Source organism: Urocampus carinirostris, chromosome 4, assembly GCF_059441175.1.
Source record: "Urocampus carinirostris isolate Australia breed hairy pipefish chromosome 4, RoL_Ucar_1.0, whole genome shotgun sequence".
NCBI classification, from domain to species: domain Eukaryota; kingdom Metazoa; phylum Chordata; class Actinopteri; order Syngnathiformes; family Syngnathidae; genus Urocampus; species Urocampus carinirostris.
Genome location: NC_142352.1, coordinates 46,215,501 through 46,231,720, shown reverse-complemented (window position 1 = coordinate 46,231,720; position 16,220 = coordinate 46,215,501). Strand labels below are relative to the sequence as shown.

The 16,220-nt window shown below is 40.3% G+C and overlaps 5 non-coding genes across 5 annotated transcripts; all 5 read right to left on the bottom strand.

Moving 5' to 3' along the window:
- Positions 1 to 6,763: 6,763 nt before the first annotated feature.
- Positions 6,764 to 6,836, bottom strand: trnav-cac (transfer RNA valine (anticodon CAC)). The gene has a single exon. It is a non-coding gene; the product is annotated as a tRNA-Val (tRNA).
- Positions 6,837 to 9,434: 2,598 nt separating this feature from the next.
- Positions 9,435 to 9,507, bottom strand: trnav-uac (transfer RNA valine (anticodon UAC)). Its single transcript has one exon. It is a non-coding gene; the product is annotated as a tRNA-Val (tRNA).
- Positions 9,508 to 12,837: 3,330 nt separating this feature from the next.
- On the bottom strand, positions 12,838 to 12,910 carry trnav-aac (transfer RNA valine (anticodon AAC)). The gene has a single exon. It is a non-coding gene; the product is annotated as a tRNA-Val (tRNA).
- A 1,186-nt stretch (positions 12,911 to 14,096) lies between these two features.
- Positions 14,097 to 14,169, bottom strand: trnav-aac (transfer RNA valine (anticodon AAC)). Its single transcript has one exon. It is a non-coding gene; the product is annotated as a tRNA-Val (tRNA).
- Positions 14,170 to 15,702: 1,533 nt separating this feature from the next.
- Positions 15,703 to 15,775, bottom strand: trnav-aac (transfer RNA valine (anticodon AAC)). The gene has a single exon. It is a non-coding gene; the product is annotated as a tRNA-Val (tRNA).
- Positions 15,776 to 16,220: the final 445 nt, after the last annotated feature.

Genomic DNA, 16,220 nt, shown 5'->3' with positions numbered 1-16,220 from the left:
AGCCGTGATTCAGCCGCAAATGTCTGTGTGACCGGCCCCTTAAAGCAGGAGAAACTTTCGTGCCATGCATGATTTCAAATGATGACGTCTAAGTGTACATCAACGGTAACCTTGTAAACGGTGGTCCCGACTCTTTTCATGTCATTGACAAACTCCTGTCGTGTAGGTCCGGGCTGATTCCTCACCTTTCTTAGAATCATTGCATGGGGCTCCACTCCGATTGAGATTGACCATCATGTTTAGTTTCTTCCAATTTCTAATGATTGCTCCAACAGTTGACCTTTTTTCACCAAGCTGCTTGGCAATTGATCCGTAGCCCTTTCCAGCCTTGTGGAGGTGTCTCTGATGTCTTTGGACAGCTCTTTAGTCTTCGCCATGTTACAAGTTAAATGCCCAATCCCATTTATCTCACGTGGCCCTGAGAACCCTCCATTGAGGCCCCTCCACAGGGAAGTCCTCTCAGCGAGAGCGGTGCAAGTGAACATTGTCGCCTAAGAAATGGAACGGCACTAGCAAGGTTCCACCCCAGTCCAGTAAATGGAGGTAATACTAATTGGCTGTAGAACCCAGTGACGTATTGCCTTACGTCACATGTAAACAACTCGATTCTCAACCTGCGGTGTGGCAGTTGGAAATTCCTTGCAACGTTGAAAATGACCACTACAGCTGTGTTATTAAAGATCGCCTTTTCCGTCTCTCCAATCAACGGAGGAGAAATGCGCTAAACTGAAGACAGCTTCAGCGCGATGTGGCGCTAATTCATCTTTACAAGGTAGGTCCACTCACTAAAAAATGACCCATTCAGTCAAATACAGTAAGGGTTAACGTGCAACCCACGTTCACATCATACCCTATGTTTGTGTAGACAGAATTGACAACCTTCTTATTAGTATCTTAATGCCATTTAATGACATATAGTAGGGGTCTTTAACGTGTGACACGATAAAAAGTAAACGAACACAAGAACAGTCCACCTGACCCATAAGATGATACAATATCGTTACCAAAACTTCCCTGTAGCACCCAAACACCGTAGTTGATAAGTAATTTAATTCAAAAGAGTTGTCATTAGATATAAAAAAAAAGATGATTTCTACATTTTTCATGATGCATGCATCACAGTAAAAGCTGTCTTTTTCTTTTTTTATGCCCACATCTATGTCTAAATTATTAATCTTATCTATTGTGTTCCAGAGTGGCCATCCCATAAGGGTGGACAGGTTGGACAGGAATGTTCCCATCCTGTGCTTATGGTTCGATGTGCAGTCAGAACTCATCCAGGACTTCAGGCTGAGCAAGAAGGCCCTGTGGGCCCTGCAGGAGCTGCTGAGGAGGGCACAGGACCATGGCTGGAGGTCCTGATGTATGTGTACTGGCTGGCCCACGGTTTGTCCTACCATGTGGTGTCACAGTTCTTCAGTGTCCCAAGGTCCACCGTACACGGAATTGTCCACCGGGTTGCACAGTTTATATGGAAGACATTGCCCAAAGCCATGTTTCAGGCTCTGGAAGTCAGACCCACATTAACATTCAGTGCTTTTCTGCATAATGTTTGCATAGACAACGGGGACATCCAAGACCCAGATCAGGATGTATCAGAGGACAATATGGACCTGCAGCTGCCAATTCCAGAACTTTCTGACCCCAATGAAACCTCTGGAAATGCCAGAAGAAATCAACTTGCCTCACTGATATAACAAAGCGCACCCCGATTTATATAATTACCGTAAATTCCGGACTATAGAGCGCACCTGATCATAAGCCACACCCACCAAATTTTAAGAGGAAGACCGCTTTTGTACTTACACAAGCCGCACGTGTATATAAGCCGCATGCGCCCGCATTAAAACATGTAACACAATCAAAAAAGTAACCCAAACCCGACTTTAAGTCCCGCGATTGTAACTAATTGTAAAATACACAGTCCAAAAACCACAGCCGGCAAAATGAACGGAAAATGATACTGGTACTTAAGGTTTGATGCAGACCTGTGGAGTCCGGGTCCCGTTGAAAGTAATCCAAGGAAAAAAAGTCTATACTTCCAAGGGTAAGAGTGGGAAAAATATATATCCACTTTGTCCGCTGCGTCCAAAAACACGTCTCACCTTTACGCCACTTCCCATCAGCCCCCGTGGTTTTCGCCCCTTCTTTTTGATTCGCCCGTGGAAAACATATCAGAATAAGTCTCTGAAATAAATACATTACAAAAATATAAAGTTGCTAATACATACTATACATGGTTACACATATTTACAAAGAAAGACGGTACACCGAGAGAGTTTTCAAAGCTTTAATAATAATAATAACACTTTCATCCCAAACCGGGGCTGTGACAGGTAGCAACACGCTACTAGGAACACGCTCGCAATACAGTAAACGGGTCAGTTAAAAAAATATACCGTACTTTTAAAAATCATGGTAAACCATACTCGTCTTCTTCCTTATAACTGACGCCATCAAAGTCGTCTTCCTCAGAATCGAAAAAAAATTCCTTTTATAAAACAAAGGGGAACATTGCAGGGATGGCAATTTGTCCACGAGCTTCCCAAAAAGGATCAGGAACCGCTCAGTTTTGGGCTCAGTTTCCTCTTGCCTTTTCTGCACTCTGGCAGACTCCTCTTTCAAAATTTCAAGGAGTGTATCGTGCTTCCTTCTATTTCTGGGTGATTTTGGGTTTGTTGCAGGAGTGGGAGATGCCGACAATGTGCCTGGTGGTGTGGTAGCTGTGATGATGGCCAGCTCTTCCACGGGACGTTCTACTGGACTGTCTCAGAAAATTAGAATATTGTGATAAAGTTCTTTATTTTCTGTAATGCAATTAAAAAAACAAAAATGTCATACATTCTGGATTCATTACACATCAACTGAACTATTTCAAGCCTTTTATTATTTGAATATTGCTGATTTTGGCTTACAGCTGAAAAAAACTCAAAAATCCTATCTCAAAATATTAGAATACTTCCTCAGACCAAGTAAAAAAATAATTTTATTACAGCAAAACTAAATCAAACATTTGAAAATGTCCATTGATGCACTCAGTACTTGGTTGGGAATCCTTTTGCACGGATTACTGCATCAATCCGGCGTGGCATGGAGGCAATCAGCCTGTGGCATTGCTGAGGTGTTATTGATGCCCAGGATGCTTCGATAGCGGCCTTCAGCTCATTTGCATTTGTAGGTCTGGTGTCTTTCATCTTCTTCTTAACTATACCCCAGAAATTCTCGATGGGGTTCAGGTCAGGGGAATTAGCAGGCCAATCAAGGACAGTGATGCCATGGTCAGTGCACCAGTTACTGGTGGTTTTGGCACTGTGGGCAGGTGCCAGATCATGCTGGAAAATGAAATCCTCATCTCCATAGAGCTTTTCAGCAGATGGAAGCATGTAGTGCTCTAAAATCTCTTGGTACACAGTTGCATTTACTCTGGACTTGATGAAACACAGTGGACCAACACCAGCAGCTGACATGGCTCCCCAAACCATTGCTGACTGTGGGAACTTCACACTGGATTTCAAGCAACTTGGATTTTGCTCCTCTCCAGCCTTTCTCCAGACTCTGGCGCCTTGACTTCCAAATGAAATGCAAAACTTGCTTTCGTCTGAAAAGAGGACTTTAGACCACTCTGCAACTGTCCAGTGCTTCTTCTCCATAGCCCAAGTCAGACGCTTCTTCCGTTGTCTTGAGTTCAGAAGTGGCTTGACCATGGGAATACGGCTATTGTAGCCCATTTCCCGGACACGTCTGTGAACTGTGGCTTTTGATTCCTGGACTCCAGCTTCAGCCCACTGTCTTTGAAGCTCCCCCAAATTCTGGAAGCGGCTCTTCTTCACAATTTTGTTAAGGCTGCGGTCATCTCTCTTGGTTGTACAGCGTTTCCGGCCACATTTTTCCCTTCCAACAGACTTTTTGTGGATATGCTTTGAAACTGCACTCTGTGAACAGCCTGCTCTTTGAGAAATTTCTTTTTGTGTCTTACCCTCCTGATGGAGGGTATCAATGATGGTCCTCTGGACAGCAGACAGATCAGCAGTCTTCCCCATACTTGTGATTTAGTTTACTGAACCAAGCTGAGTGTTTTTAAGGCTCAGGAAACCCTCGCAAGGTGTTTCGAGTTAATTAGATGATTCAGGTGATTAGTTGAATAGCCTACTTGTATACTTTTTCATGATATTCTAATATTTTGAGATAGGATTTTTGAGTTTTCTTAAGCTGTAAGCCAAATTCAGCAATATTCAAATAATAAAAGGCTTGAAATAGTTCAGTTGATGTGTAATGAATCCAGAATGTATGACATTTTTGTTTTTTTAATTGCATTACAGAAAATAAAGAACTTTATCACAATATTCTAATTTTCTGAGACAGTCCAGTATATCGGCCTTTAAGTTGGGTGGAAAAAACAAGAATAGTTATTTAATGCTGGTGTATTGTACAAAAACAACTGTTTATAGGGTGCTGTACATAAAGAAAAAATTACTGGTGGGTTCAGTTCCTGCTCCTCTCAACTTACCATTGGTGGTTCTGTGGGTTCATGGGGTGAATGACGCCACCAATACTGGTGGGTCAACGGATAGCCTACAATCAAAAAACGCATGCAGGGCCCCATAATTATGCCAGTTTGATGCCGTCTGTTCTCCATTACAAGAGCCCGATCCAATTTTGGGCGTTCTTAGGTTCTGCAATCACAACACTCTTGGTAACATGACACTGTAATATATTGTGTATGTATTTTAAACAAGATATACATAACAACAGATAACGCGTTAGGATGATGTATATGAAAATTGAATTTTGCATTACCTTGTATTTAATTTTTAAGTTTCCCTATGTTTTTGCTGCTTGTTGTCCTGTGATTCTCCCCTCCAAGCAGCTGTCCAATGAAATCCACTACACAGCATTATCTCCAGACAGAAGAGCAGCTTCAGTGACAGATTGCTGTCAGTCTTGTACCACGGACAGACTGAGGAGATCTTTTCTTCCTCATGCCATGAGGCTCTTTAACTTTACCCGGCGTAGTAAATTAAACCACACCCCCCACATTGCATATTACCGTTTTTTTATTGCAGTGTGTATTCTGTGTAGCACTATCTAGATACTCTATATAACACGCTACATTGGGTATTAACACGTAACATTGGGTATTTGTATATTGTATTCTTTTTGCTTTATTATTGTATTGTTTCTCAGCACAGGGATGCTGCTAAAAATGTGAATTTCCATGCGGGGATGAATAAAGTATCTATCTATCTATCTATCTTTCTGGGTTAATGCATTATGAACTGCTCATTATTTTCTGCCCAGAATTTGATCATGGCTTTGGTTTGCAAAGTCTGAAACATTAGCCCACATTAGACACAAGTTGCTCACTAATAGGCCGATGCAACTTGATGTGAGACAGGAAATTATATAATGTGTTCTGGATAACTATGAATACATTCACTATGAAAGCGCCACAAACAAAATAGTTGGGTAGTTTGGAAAACTAACAAAGAACACTTTGTTCAGTTAGAAGGTGACAGCAGTGTAACCTGCTATCGAATTGGGGACCTTTCTCGTTTGAGGTGAATGCGAGAACCATTACAGTATAGAAACAGCTGACTGCTGCAACAATGTGAAAGCTCCACACTCAAAGTAGTTAGTTTAGAATCGCTGTAAAAAGGGGTGTTTTTTTAAAAATCAAAAACGGAATCCGGTATGTTTCCTGCTAATTTCGAACCAGGGACCTATCACGTTTAAGGCGAGCGTGTGATAACATCCACACTATAGAAAGAGCTGTTAAGTTCAAACTAAGAAAGAGCCACAGACAAATTGATCAGGTAGTTAAGAATCATTCAGAAAAACTCATTTTTTCAGTTCAAATGTGAAACCAAACGTGATGCTTCCACCGAGTGCCAAATCAGGGACCTTTCACATGTGAGGCAAATGTGATCATCAGCCTAGTTTGGAAACAGCTGACTGTTGCTTCACTATGAATGCGCCACGAACAAAGTAGTTGGGTAGTTTCGAAAACTAACAAAAGGCACAATATGATCAGATAGAAGGTGACACCAGTGGTTTTTATGCAACCTGGTATCGAATCGGGGACCTTTCTCGTTTGAGGTGAATGTGAAAACCACTACAGTGTAGAAACAGCTGACTACTGCAACAATATGAAAGAGCCAAACTCAAAGTAGTTGGTTTCGAATCGCTGTAAAAAAGGGTGTTTTTTTAAATCAAAAAGGGTATTCAGAGTGTTTCCACCTGGTTTCGAACCAGGGACCTATCGCGTGTAAGCCAACCGTGATAACCACTACACTATAGAAACAGCTGATATATAACAAAATATGAAAGAGCCACAGACAAATTGATCAGGTTGTTAAGAATCGTTCCGAAAAACTGCTTTTTTCAGTTCAAATGTGAAACCAAACTTGATGCTTCCACCGAGTGCCAAATCAGGGAACTTTCACATGTGAGGCAAATGTGATCATCAGCCTAGTTCAGAAACAGCTGACTGTTGCTTCACTATGAATGCGCCACAAACAAAGTAATTGGGTAGTTTCAAAAACTAACAAAAGGCACAAAATGATCAGCTAGAAGGTGACACCAGTGGTTTTTATGCAACATGGTATCGAATCGATGACCTTTCTAGTTTGAGGTGAATGTGATAACCACTACAGTGTAGAAACAGCTGACTGCTGCAACAATATGAAAGAGCCAAACTCAAAGTAGTTAGTTTCGAAACGCTGTAAAAAAGGGTGTTTTTTTAAATCAAAAAGGGTATTCAGAATGTTTCCACCTGGTTTCGAACCAGGGACCTATCGCGTGTGAGGCGATAGTGATAACCACTACACTACGGAAACAGCTGATAAGTAAAATAATAAAAGAGCGACAGACAAATTGATCAGGTAGTTAAGAATCGTTCCGAAAAACTCATTTTTTTGGTTCAAATGTAAAACCAATGGGATGCTTCCACCCAGTACCAAATCAGGGACCTTTCTCCTGTGAGGCAAATGTGATCATCACCCTAATTGGGAAACAGCTGACTGTTGTTTCACTATGAAAGCGCCACAAACAAAGTAGTTGGGTAGTTTCGAAAACTAACAAAAGGCACAACATGATCAGCTAGAAGGTGACACCAGTGGTTATTGTTGCAACCTGGTATCGAATCGGTGACCTTTCTAGTTTAAGGTGAATGTGTTAACCACTACAGTGTAGAAACAGCTGACTGCTGCAACAAAATGAAAGAGACAAACTCAAAGTAGTTAGTTTCGAATCGCTGTAAAAAGGGAGTTTTTTTAAACCAAAAAGGGTATTCAGAATGTTTCCACCTGGTTTCGAATCAGGGACCTATCGCGTGTGAGGCGAACGTGATAACCACTACACTATGAAAACAGCTGATATGAGACAAAATATGAAAGAGCCACAGACAAATTGATCAGGTTGTTAAGAATCGTTCCGAAAAACTCATTTTTTCAGTTCAAATGTGAAATTAATGGGATACTTCCACCCAGTACCAAATCAGGGACCTTTCTCCTGTGAGGCAAATGTGATCATCACCCTAATTCGGAAACAGCTGACTGTTGTTTCACTATGAAAGCGCCACAAACAAAGTAGTTGGGTAGTTTCGAAAACTTACAAAAGGCAGAATATGATCAGCTAGAAGGTGACACCAGTGGTTATTGTTGCAACCTGGTATCGAATCGGTGACCGTTCTAGTTTAAGGTGAATGTGAAAACCACTACAGTGTAGAAACAGCTGACTGCTGCAACAAATGAAAGAGCCAAACTCAAAGTAGTTAGTTTCGAATCGCTGTAAAAAAGGGAGTTTTTTTAAATCAAAAAGGGTATTCAGAATGTTTCCACCTGGTTTTGAATCAGGGATCTATCGCGTGTGAGGCGATCGTGATAACCACTACACTATGGAAACAGCTGATATATCAATAATATGAAAGAGCCACAGACAAATTGATCAGGTAGTTAAGAACTGTTCAGAAAAACTCATTTTTTCAGTTCAAAAGTGAAACCAATGGGATGCTTCCACCCAGTCCCAAATCAGGGACCTTTGTCCTGTGAGGCAAATGTGATCATCACCCTAATTCGGAAACAGCTGACTGTTGTTTCACTATGAAAGCACCACAAACAAAGTAGTTGGGAAGTTTCGAAAACTTACAAAAGGCAGAATATGATCAGCTAGAAGGTGACACCAGTGGTTATTGTTGCAACCTGGTATCGAATCGGTGACCTTTCTAGTTTAAGGTGAATGTGAAAACCACAACAGTGTAGAAACAGCTGACTACTGCAACAATGTGAAAGAGCCAAACTCAAAGTAGTTAGTTTTGAATCGCTGTAAAAAAGGGAGTTTTTTTAAATCAAAAAGGGTATTCAGAGTGTTTCCACCTGCTTTCGAACCAGGGACCTATCGCGTGTGAGCCAACCGTGATAACCACTACACTATAGAAACAGCTGATATATGACAAAATATGAAAGAGCCACAGACAAATTGATCAGGTTGTTAAGAATCGTTCCGAAAAACTCCTTTTTTCGGTTCAAATGTGAAACCAAACTTGATGCTTCCACCGAGTGCCAAATCAGGGAACTTTCACATGTGAGGCAAATGTGATCATCAGCCTAGTTCAGAAACAGCTGACTGTTGCTTCACTATGAATGCGCCACAAACAAAGTAATTGGGTAGTTTCAAAAACTAACAAAAGGCACAATATGATCAGCTAGAAGGTGACACCAGTGGTTATTGTTGCAACCTGGTATCGAATCGGTGACCGTTCTAGTTTAAGGTGAATGTGAAAACCACTACAGTGTAGAAACAGCTGACTACTGCAACAATGTGAAAGAGCCAAACTCAAAGTAGTTAGTTTCGAATTGCTGTAAAAAAGGGTGTTTTTTTTAACTCAAAAAGTGTATTCAGAATGTTTCCACCTGGTTTCGAACCAGGGACCTATCGCGTGTTAGGCACGTGCGATAACCACTACACTATGGAAACAGCTGATAATTCAAAAATATGAAAGAGCCACAGATAAATTGATCAGGTAGTTAAGAATCGTTCCGAAAAACTCATTTTTTCAGTTCAAATGTGAAACCAATGGGATGCTTCCACCCAGTGCCAAATCAGGGACCTTTCTCCTGTGAGGCAAATGTGATCATCACCCTAATTGGGAAACAGCTGACTGTTGTTTCACTATGAAAGCGCCACAAACAAAGTAGTTGGGTAGTTTCGAAAACTAACAAAAGGCAGAATATGATCAGCTAGAAGGTGACACCAGTTGTTATTGTTAGAAACCTGGTATCGAATCGGTGACCTTTCTAGTTTAAGGTGAATGTGTTAACCTCTACAGTGTAGAAACAGCTGACTGCTGCAACAATATGAAAGAGCCAAACTCAAAGTAGTTAGTTTCGAATCGCTGTAAAAAAGGGTGTTTTTTTAAATCATAAGGGTATTCAGATTGTTTCCACCTGGTTTCGAACCAGGGACCTATCGCGTGTAAGGCGATTGTGATAACCACTACACTATGGAAACAGCTGATGAGTCAAAAATATGAAAGAGCCACAGACAAATTGATCAGGTAGTTAAGAATCGTTCCGAAAAACTCATTTTTTCAGTTCAAATGTGAAACCAATGGGATGCTTCCACCCAGTGCCAAATCAGGGACCTTTCTCCTGTGAGGCAAATGATATCATCACCCTAATTTGGAAACAGCTGACTGTTGTTTCACTATGAAAGCGCCACAAACAAAGTAGTTGGGTAGTTTCGAAAACTAACAAAAGGCAGAATATGATCAGCTAGAAGGTGACACCAGTTGTTATTGTTAGAAACCTGGTATCGAATCAGTGACCTTTCTAGTTTGAGGTGAATGTGAAAACCACTACAGTGTAGAAACAGCTGACTACTGCAACAATGTGAAAGAGCCAAACTCAAAGTAGTTAGTTTCGAATTGCTGTAAAAAAAGGGTGTTTTTTTAACTCAAAAAGTGTATTCAGAATGTTTCCACCTGGTTTCAAACCAGGGACCTATCGCGTGTTAAGCGAGTGTGATAACCACTACATTATGGAAACAGCTGATAGGTCAAAAATATGAAAGAGCCACAGACAAATTGATCAGGTAGTTAAGAATCGTTCCGAAAAACTCATTTTTTCAGTTCAAATGTGAAATCAATGGGATGCTTCCACCCAGTGCCAAATCAGGGACCTTTCTCCTGTAAGGCAAATGTGATCATCACCCTAATTTGGAAACAGCTGACTGTTGTTTCACTATGAATGCACCACAAACAAAGTAGTTGGGTAGTTTCGAAAACTAACAAAAGGCACAATATGATCAGCTAGAAGGTGACACCAGTGGTTTTTATGCAACATAGTGTCGAATCGGTGACCTTTCTAGTTTGAGGTGAATGTGATAACCACTACAGTGTATAAACAGCTGACTACTGCAACAATGTGAAATAGCCAAACTCAAAGTAGTTAGTTTCGAAACGCTGTAAAAAAGGGTGTTTTTTTTTAAATCAAAAAGGGTATTCAGAATGTCTCCACCTGGTTTCGAATCAGGGACCTATCGCGTGTGAGGCGATCGTGATAACCACTACACTATGGAAACAGCTGATATGTCAATAATATGAAAGAGCCACAGACAAATTGATCAGGTAGTTAAGAATTGTTCCGAAAAACTCATTTTTTCAGTTCAAAAGTGAAACCAATGGGATGCTTCCACCCAGTGCCAAATCAGGGACCTTTCTCCTGTGAGGCAAATGTGATCATCACCCTAATTTGGAAACAGCTGATTGTTGTTTCACTATGAAAGCGCCACAAACATAGTAGTTGGGTAGTTTCGAAAACTCACAAAAGGCAGAATATAGAATAGAAAAGAATAGATTAGAATATACCTTTATTGTCATTGTTACAAAATGGGTTAACATATTGTGACAACGAAATTGGGCATGACACTCCAGTTTTACACATTTGGAAACAGCTGACTGTTGTTTCACTATGAAAGCGCCACAAACATAGTAGTTGGGTAGTTTCGAAAACTTACAAATGGCAGAAAATGATCAGCTAGAAGGTGACACCAGTGGTTTTGGTTGCAACCTGGTATCGAATCAAGGAACTTTCTAGTTTAAGGTGAATGTGAAAACCACTACAGTGTAGAAACAGCTGACTACTGCAACAATGTGAAAGAGCCAAACTCAAAGTAGTTAGTTTCGAATTGCTGTAAAAAAGGGTGTTTTTTTAACTCAAAAAGTGTATTCAGAATGTTTCCATCTGGTTTCAAACCAGGGACCTATCGCGTGTTTAGCGAGTGTGATAACCACTACACTATGGAAACAGCTGATATGTCAAAAATATGAAAGAGCCACAGACAAATTGATCAGGTAGTTAAGAATCGTTCCGAAAAACTCATTTTTTCAGTTCAAATGTGAAACCAATGGGATGCTTCCACCCAGTGCCAAATCAGGGACCTTTCTCCTGTGAGGCAAATGATATCATCACCCTAATTTGGAAACAGCTGACTGTTGTTTCACTATGAAAGCGCCACAAACAAAGTAGTTGGGTAGTTTCGAAAACTAACCAAAGGCAGAATATGATCAGCTAGAAAGTGACACCAGTTGTTATTGTTAGAAACCTGGTATCGAATCGGTGACCTTTCTAGTTTGAGGTGAATGCAAAAACCTCTACAGTGTAGAAACAGCTGACTACTGCAACAATGTGAAAGAGCCAAACTCAAAGTAGTTAGTTTCGAATTGCTGTAAAAAAGGGTGTTTTTTTTAAATCAAAAAGTGTATTCAGAATGTTTCCATCTGGTTTCAAACCAGGGACCTATCGCGTGTTTAGCCAGTGTGATAACCACTACACTATGGAAACAGCTGATATGTCAAAAATATGAAAGAGCCACAGACAAATTGATCAGGTAGTTAAGAATCGTTCCGAAAAACTCATTTTTTCAGTTCAAATGTGAAACCAATGGGATGCTTCCACCCAGTGCCAAATCAGGGACCTTTCTCCTGTGAGGCAAATGTGATCATCACCCTAATTTGGAAACAGCTGACTGTTGTTTCACTATGAAAGCGCCACAAACAAAGTAGTTGGGTAGTTTCGAAAACTAACAAAAGGCAGAATATGATCAGCTAGAAAGTGACACCAGTTGTTATTGTTAGAAACCTGGTATCGAATCGGTGACCTTTCTAGTTTGAGGTGAATGCGAAAACCACTACAGTGTAGAAACAGCTGACTACTCCAACAATGTGAAAGAGCCAAACTCAAAGTAGTTAGTTTCAAATTGCTGTAAAAAAGGGTGTTTTTTTAACTCAAAAAGTGTATTCAGAATATTTCCACCTCGTTTCGAACCAGGGACCTATCGCGTGTTAGGCGAGTGTGATAATCACTACACTATGGAAACAGCTGACTTGTCAAAAATATGAAAGAGCCACAGACAAATTGATCAGGTAGTTAAGAATCGTTCCGAAAAACTCATTTTTTCAGTTCAAATGTGAAACCAATGGGATGCTTCCACCCAGTGCCAAATCAGGGACCTTTCTCCTGTGAGGCAAATGATATCATCACCCTAATTTGGAAACAGCTGACTGTTGTTTCACTATGAAAGCGCCAAAAACAAAGTAGTTGGGTAGTTTCGAAAACTAACAAAAGGCAGAATATGATCAGCTAGAAGGTGACACCAGTTGTTATTGTTAGAAACCTGGTATCGAATCGGTGACCTTTCTAGTTTGAGGTGAATGTGAAAACCACTACAGTGTAGAAACAGCTGACTACTGCAACAATGTGAAAGAGCCAAACCCAAAGTAGTTAGTTTTGAATTGCTGTAAAAAATGGTGTTTTTTTAAATCAATAAGGGTATTCAGAATGTTTCCACCTGGTTTCGAACCAGGGACCTATCGCGTGTTAGGCGAGTGTGATAACCACTACACTATGGAAACAGCTGTTATGTCAAAAATATGAAAGAGCCACAGACAAATTGATCAGGTAGTTAAGAATCGTTCCGAAAAACTCATTTTTTCAGTTCAAATGTGAAACCAATGGGATGCTTCCACCCAAAACCAAATCAGGGACCTTTCTCCTGTGAGGCCAATGTGATCATCACCCTAATTTGGAAACAGCTGACTGTTGTTTCACTATGAATGCGCCACAAACAAAGTAGTTGGGTAGTTTCGAAAACCAACAAAAGGCAGAATATGATCAGCTAGAAGGTGACACCAGTGGTTATTGTTGCAACCTGGTATCGAATCGGTGACCTTTCTAGTTTAAGGTGAATGTGTTAACCACTACAGTGTAGAAACAGCTGACTGCTGCAACAATATGAAAGAGCCAAACTCAAAGTAGTTAGTTTCGAATCGCTGTAAAAAAGGGTGTTTTTTTTTAAATCAAAAAGGGTATTCAGAATGTCTCCACCTGGTTTCGAATCAGGGACCTATCGCGTGTGAGGCGATCGTGATAACCACTACACTATGGAAACAGCTGATATCTCAATAATATGAAAGAGCCACAGACAAATTGATCAGGTAGTTAAGAATTGTTCCGAAAAACTCATTTTTTCAGTTCAAAAGTGAAACCAATGAAACCCAGTGCCAAATCAGGGACCTTTTTCCTGTGAGGCAAATGTGATCATCACCCTAATTTGGAAACAGCTGATTGTTGTTTCACTATGAAAGCGCCACAAACATAGTAGTTGGGTAGTTTCGAAAACTCACAAAAGGCAGAATATAGAATAGAATAGAATAGAATAGAATAGAATATACCTTTATTGTCATTGTTACAAAATGGGTTAACATATTGTGACAACGAAATTGGGCATGACACTCCAGTTTTACACATTTGGAAACAGCTGACTGTTGTTTCACTATGAAAGCGCCACAAACATAGTAGTTGGGTAGTTTCGAAAACTTACAAATGGCAGAAAATGATCAGCTAGAAGGTGACACCAGTGGTTTTGGTTGCAACCTGGTATCGAATCAAGGAACTTTCTAGTTTAAGGTGAATGTGAAAACCACTACAGTGTAGAAACAGCTGACTACTGCAACAATGTGAAAGAGCCAAACTCAAAGTAGTTAGTTTCGAATTGCTGTAAAAAAGGGTGTTTTTTTAAATCAATAAGGGTATTCAGAATGTTTCCACCTGGTTTCGAACCAGGGACCTATCGCGTGTTAGGCGAGTGTGATAACCACTACACTATGGAAACAGCTGTTATGTCAAAAATATGAAAGAGCCACAGACAAATTGATCAGGTAGTTAAGAATCGTTCCGAAAAACTCATTTTTTCAGTTCAAATGTGAAACCAATGGGATGCTTCCACCCAGTGCCAAATCAGGGACCTTTCTCCTGTGAGGCAAATGATATCATCACCCTAATTTGGAAACAGCTGACTGTTGTTTCACTATGAAAGCGCCACAAACAAAGTAGTTGGGTAGTTTCGAAAACTAACCAAAGGCAGAATATGATCAGCTAGAAAGTGACACCAGTTGTTATTGTTAGAAACCTGGTATCGAATCGGTGACCTTTCTAGTTTGAGGTGAATGCAAAAACCTCTACAGTGTAGAAACAGCTGACTACTGCAACAATGTGAAAGAGCCAAACTCAAAGTAGTTAGTTTCGAATTGCTGTAAAAAAGGGTGTTTTTTTTAAATCAAAAAGTGTATTCAGAATGTTTCCATCTGGTTTCAAACCAGGGACCTATCGCGTGTTTAGCGAGTGTGATAACCACTACACTATGGAAACAGCTGATATGTCAAAAATATGAAAGAGCCACAGACAAATTGATCAGGTAGTTAAGAATCGTTCCGAAAAACTCATTTTTTCAGTTCAAATGTGAAACCAATGGGATGCTTCCACCCAGTGCCAAATCAGGGACCTTTCTCCTGTGAGGCAAATGTGATCATCACCCTAATTTGGAAACAGCTGACTGTTGTTTCACTATGAAAGCGCCACAAACAAAGTAGTTGGGTAGTTTCGAAAACTAACAAAAGGCAGAATATGATCAGCTAGAAAGTGACACCAGTTGTTATTGTTAGAAACCTGGTATCGAATCGGTGACCTTTCTAGTTTGAGGTGAATGCGAAAACCACTACAGTGTAGAAACAGCTGACTACTCCAACAATGTGAAAGAGCCAAACTCAAAGTAGTTAGTTTCAAATTGCTGTAAAAAAGGGTGTTTTTTTAACTCAAAAAGTGTATTCAGAATATTTCCACCTCGTTTCGAACCAGGGACCTATCGCGTGTTAGGCGAGTGTGATAATCACTACACTATGGAAACAGCTGACTTGTCAAAAATATGAAAGAGCCACAGACAAATTGATCAGGTAGTTAAGAATCGTTCCGAAAAACTCATTTTTTCAGTTCAAATGTGAAACCAATGGGATGCTTCCACCCAGTGCCAAATCAGGGACCTTTCTCCTGTGAGGCAAATGATATCATCACCCTAATTTGGAAACAGCTGACTGTTGTTTCACTATGAAAGCGCCAAAAACAAAGTAGTTGGGTAGTTTCAAAAACTAACAAAAGGCAGAATATGATCAGCTAGAAGGTGACACCAGTTGTTATTGTTAGAAACCTGGTATCGAATCGGTGACCTTTCTAGTTTGAGGTGAATGTGAAAACCACTACAGTGTAGAAACAGCTGACTACTGCAACAATGTGAAAGAGCCAAACCCAAAGTAGTTAGTTTTGAATTGCTGTAAAAAATGGTGTTTTTTTAAATCAATAAGGGTATTCAGAATGTTTCCACCTGGTTTCGAACCAGGGACCTATCGCGTGTTAGGCGAGTGTGATAACCACTACACTATGGAAACAGCTGTTATGTCAAAAATATGAAAGAGCCACAGACAAATTGATCAGGTAGTTAAGAATCGTTCCGAAAAACTCATTTTTTCAGTTCAAATGTGAAACCAATGGGATGCTTCCACCCAAAACCAAATCAGGGACCTTTCTCCTGTGAGGCCAATGTGATCATCACCCTAATTTGGAAACAGCTGACTGTTGTTTCACTATGAATGCGCCACAAACAAAGTAGTTGGGTAGTTTCGAAAACCAACAAAAGGCAGAATATGATCAGCTAGAAGGTGACACCAGTGGTTATTGTTGCAACCTGGTATCGAATCGGTGACCTTTCTAGTTTAAGGTGAATGTGTTAACCACTACAGTGTAGAAACAGCTGACTACTGCAACAATGTGAAAGAGGCAAACTCAAAGTAGTTAGTTTCGAATCGCTGTAAAAAAGGGTGTTTTTTTTTAAAT